Raw genomic sequence first — 5,956 nt, 5'->3', positions numbered from 1 at the left:
TCCATCTCTGTAAATTCTATAACTTTTTTGATCAGTGAGAAGTGACTGTTTTTCATATTAAGGTTTGTATCGATCTTTTCAAACTAAACAAGAAAAGGCTTTAAAAGCATTAAGTATTCAATTTGCTAAAACTAAGGAGTTTCGGGGGCTTTCGGCTATCATAAGATGTGAAATTCCTTATTTAGGTTAATTTCACAATGAACAAAATAGTTTATATACTAGTAGTCAAAATTATAATAACTGAAAAAAAAAATCAGCGGATTAAAGTTTTTCATAAGTTCTTATAAACTTAAGCTTTGAATTTCCAAATACCGTAACCGAGTCCTTTCACAACCATCGATCTTACTGGAACTCATTTTTATGTTCAAATCAGAATAAAACCCTGTCTTTGTCTTTTGTAAATCAACATTTCCACCAGTCACCTAAGCAGATAAAAAAAAAAACCCTGAACAATATTGATCTAAGACTCCCAAATATATTTGAAACAGATTGAAAAGCTAAAAATCATTATTGAAATTGGTATCGAATGGTGCTTTTAAGTTGAACTGAGAGGATATTTTATTTTCGAAATAAGAAAGTCTTTATGTTTCGCAAAAAGGACAATTCTCTTTTATACCTTATTTTGCTATAAATCAAAATAATGTTTAATAATCTTCGGTATAGACAATTAGCACAATCGATGAAATCTAGTCCTTTTGTGATAAAAGTTTAATCGAAGAATGTATCGTGAGAATCGTGGAATTCTGTTTAAAATAAACTCCCAATCGCAAAATCCTTGAATAAAATTAATTATGTTTTGTTAGATCAGTGGGCCTACAGACATTATTGAACGGAGAAATTTGCAATCGCAACATTTCTACTTGCATGTTATTGTGCATTTCACATCTACAATGTAATAATGCGGACTCATTTTGTTTTCCGTGCCTTCCTACACATTAAAATAAAATACTTTTAATTTGTGATTTGGCGTGGGAAAAACACATTTTTTTCAATGAAATTCAAATACAGTGTATTAAAAATATACCACACATATTATAAACTATAATATACCATATTATATCGTAAAAGAATATACATTTTTATTTAATTAGTTTATGAATTTTTAATAACTAATTCATGTAGTCATGATATTTCTTTGAAATTACAACTTTGACAATTCCGAACACCAGTATCACCGAAGCCAGTTGTCTGCACACTTACAACAATCAACAATCGTTTTTTTTATTTTTTCTGAATTAGAAGGAAGGGATGACATAAGGGATTTACAAAGTTTTTTCATTACACTGTATTACAATTGCCAGAAAATTTCTGACATATATAACCATACCAGTTGTAGAAAGACACTTTTACAGAAATTTCTAATTTTAGTAACCATGGCAACATCGCTCTTCCAAAATCTTAAACCAATGTTTAAAAAAATTAAATATAATATTGCTGATGTTAAGCTGTTTGCAATGTTTTATTGAAATTAAAATTGGATGAAATCTACAGGAAGTGTAGCGTTAAAAAAATCTATTTTCTTGTAACTATGGCAACACCGTTTGTCAAATAAAGATGTAAAGAATTTTACGTATATCATACCTGATGAATTTGAACTAAAAAGAATGCATATATGCAATCTGTACTGCTTAGTGTTGCAGCTGAATACATGAAACATTCAACTGTTTGCGACTAACTAGAGTAGAGGTAAAAATTACATCTGTATCTTTTGTCTATTAAAGGTGCACCAGTGGTTAGAGGGTACAGGCATGAAAATAAGTATAGAAAAATTATGTTTGGACAGAATTGCATGAAACTTTAGGAAATACTGCCTGAAGTGTTGTCCATTATAACTAAACTGAATTTAGTCATATTCAAGGTCATGACCATTACACCCCTAATACCTTAAGTTTGCGATGCTTGAGAGATTACAATGTAATTAAAAGTTATAATTTTAAGGGGATCACAGAGATTTTGGAGAGCTCTTAGGAGATAAAAGATGGTAACATGTAGCAAGGTTATTGTTGGTGGATTGTTGAGGATGCTGGTCGATTTTTTTCAATTGTTGCCACCTAAGAGTTAAGTGGATTTCAAACAATCAGTTTCATTACTTCGTGTGTGTGTTTTAATTTACATTTTAACTTTTTCAAATGTTGTGCAACTTTCTGTCATGTATATGTGGAATGGATAGGGGGTGACTTAATTACAGTACGGGCAACTTAACAGTCAAACTTAACCTTTTGTTCGAGTTTAAGATTATTGTATATGCAAAATTTTCAAGAAACAAATGTGTCGAATTGTTCGTATCAAATGTAATTTCACCGTAAGGAATACATGACTTGTGAATACGATTTTGTCATCTATTATTGTCACTGATTTTCAAATCGGATAGACGAGTAATAATTACAAATAATTAAAGAATTAAAATCCTGATAATAAGTAGAATGTGTTTGTATCTAAATTCTTCGTTTTTAAAGGAGGGAAATGGAGCAATGCACTGGAATTTCCTTTGCTTCTGCTTTACTTTCTTGCAAACAAAATATCAACGCGGTTGCTTTATTAGCCGAGAAAAGAGCATGCTGTGTAATGATCAGAATATTGACTTCTAATTGAACTCAAAATTTAATATAAAAATTACAAATATGCTTTTGGCTGATGTTGTACCTAGTAATTAATACTTCATTTAATATCTTCACTCACTACATTATATCTTAAATTAGAAGTCGTTGTCCTTTAGTCACCTTCATGGGAAACGAGGAAAAACTACCCTACATTATTAATTTGCCAGTTAAAGAGATAACACTTTTTGATTCAAAACTTCTCTTTTCTTTTGCACAAAAAATCGAAATTTCTAATTCAACATTTCCCCTATTTATATCCTTTGTTTCTCCCTGTTGTTTCTTTTGACTAAAATATAGCCTAATTTACGACGAGGATTAATTTTTCATTATTTCTCTCCTGAAATATAGGAGAAATACGGTATCTTGCATCTCCATATACAATTGTTTCATGCTGATGGAAACGTGACATTTTTGAAATTGACCATAATTGCAAGACTGTATTTGACTTCACTAAGATGTGATCCATGTATTGTATAGGGATGAACACAATTTAATTTAACGCATTAATCATGTTCAAAAAGAGAGATAATGTCCAGAGAAGCACATTGTTTGTAGAGGAGCAAATTATTCTAATCGAACTCTCTTGTGCTGAATGAATGAGACAAGTACTTAAAGAAGAGAATATCGCTTTTCCTTTTTTTTTCTTTTGTAAGCAACGTACGGGAAGATCCATGACTCTTCTGCACTTATTTGCTACTGACCATTTAACACAAATTACAGGTAGCTACTCCCAGAATAAAAAAGTAATTCACGAACAATTATAATTAAAACCATTTTTATGCCTTTCTACGGCACTGAGATGATTTACTTTAGAAATTTGAATGAGATTGCATTACTTGAACTCATTCACTGACTGCATTAGATCAATTCTTATTTACCAATGCCTTTATTATCTATCAAATAACATAATTATTCAAATAATTAGCTTTTACTTTTGTTGCTTGAGTATGTTGGTGTGGTCAATAAGGTAAAAATGACGTCTTATCCCTGATATATTGCTGCGCTGCTTGTAGTGTTGATTGACTGCAGCTGAAAACTATCTATATTCTGTACTTGGCAATGCTAATTTTAACAAACTTGAACGAGGTCCTTCACTCTTGGCATTGCCTATTTTAACTACATGTACTTTCACGAGGTTCTTACACTCAACTGAAACGAGGCCCTTCACTCTTTGCAATGCCTAATTTGTAGAGCTCAAACGAAGACAATCACTCCTTCAAATGTCTGTTTGGAACAATTTAAAGGAATCTCTTGAATCTTGACAGTTTCGTCTATTTTGAACCATTGAAGCGAGATTTTTCACACTTGGCAATGCCTACGGTATACTATTATTTAGAGCAAAGTAAACGAGGCCCTTCACGCTTGGCAATGCTTATTTTGAACAACTTACATGATAGCAATATACCCCTCAGATCTATTCTGAACAACTTAAACGAGGCCATTCTTGGCAATTCGTAATAGAGATCATTTATATTTGTAACAGAGTAAAATTATATATTAATCTCAAAGAAAATGCTCACTCAAATCCATGTTTATGTATTCTTGTACTTTTTAAACTTCAAATGTTTTAATTTTATAACACATACATGTAGATATATATCATTGAGAAATTCTCGCTAAGACGTAAAAGCCTTTAGTGTTTTTCTCGAGAACGACTCTCTAATAACGTAGCAGAATCACAGATATCTTTGTCAATCAATTTAATTTTTGGCAACATCCCAAAAAAGCAATAGGGGCCACTATTGTTATCATACACTCACATACTTTTTTCACTTATTTGCATAAAATAGTCCACAACAGGCCATATTACATTGTAAGTGTACTTTGTAGAATTGTTTGAATTATAATATGTACAGCAATTTATCAGATTTGCACAGCAATATGATCAGTACCAGTCATTTGATTAACCTTTTGTAATTCCAAATCAATGTCTTTGTTCAAAGTAAACAAATTTAATGCATGTTTTTGTCTGAGGAAATTGTCCAGGACATAAAACCTTCAAACATGTCTATGTCTCAGGAAATGCCAAGGTCACGTAATCAGTACAAAGCTACATGTACATGTCTACATTAGACAGACAAAATGCTTACGCACTACTCGGTATTTTCATCTGCAAATACATCTGCCTCATCGACACAAGTAAATCTAAATTGCCCTCTTAAATAGTGCAGTCAAATTAACCAATGTCTGAATTTAAACACAGCACAATCAAATAGCCATCTTGTGCGCAACCTAATTTTCCGAACCCGATTGAGTATCTTTATATTCTTCCTCACTTCGTTCGTCCGAATATAAATCAATGAAGTGCTAAATGAATAAAACACAACACACATATTAAGTAGGAACGCTGCTCGCTAGTGCTTTTATTCAATTATATACTGTTAACACATAATCATAACACATTTTACTAATACAACTGTACAGCCCAAATTCATTGCATTCCATGGCATATTATTATCAGCCATACTAATCTTTAAATCCTAGCGAGCGAGCTTAGAGTGCCGTGCTACAGCATGGTCTTACTATTTATACCCTATATAACCACGTGACTTTCAAAGAAACTTTTCGAACACACTACATAAAACCATGCCGCACATAATTTTAATTTGTGACTGATAAAAGGTTGGCAATTACCGATGGTGGTCAAAGAGGTTTGAATAGCAATGGAGACCCTGTCTCTCAGATGATTTCACTCAAAATGTCAAACATGTCGCCTTGTAGTCACTTAGTGCTTTGGCAGTCGTACCTTTTCCCTCGCACTTCCTGCTGCAATAATTTTACGGTACAATGTTGCAGTTATCGCATGGTGTCTATTAAATGTCATCTTTACCAATGTTTATGTATTCTTGTACTTTTTGAACTTCAAATGTTTTAATTTTATTACACAGATATATATATATATATATATATATATATATATATATATATATATATATATATATATATATATATATATATATATATATATATATATATACATGTATATATATATTATTGGTAAATTCTCGCTAAGACGTAAAAGCCTTTAGTGTTTTTCTCGAGAACGACTCTCTAATAACGTAGCAGAATCACAGATATCTTTGTCAATCAATTTAAGTTTTGGTAACATCCCAAAAAAGCAATAGGGGTCACTATTGTTATCATACACTCACATACTTTTTTCACTTATTTGCATAAAATAGTCCACAACAGGCCATATTACATTGTAAGTGTACTTTGTAGAATTGTTTGAATTATAATATGTACAGCAATTTATCAGATTTGCACAGCAATATGATCAGTACCAGTCATTTGATTAACCTTTTGTAATCCCAAATCAATGTCTTTGTTCAAAGTAAACAAATTTAATGCATGTT

Source organism: Saccostrea echinata, unplaced genomic scaffold (genome assembly GCF_033153115.1).
Source record: "Saccostrea echinata isolate AGI-Se365-2 ecotype Australia unplaced genomic scaffold, CSIRO_AGI_Sech_v1 ptg000062l, whole genome shotgun sequence".
NCBI lineage: Eukaryota > Metazoa > Mollusca > Bivalvia > Ostreida > Ostreidae > Saccostrea > Saccostrea echinata.
The sequence above is the reverse complement of the archived record's forward strand: the minus strand, read 5'-3'. Positions refer to the sequence as shown.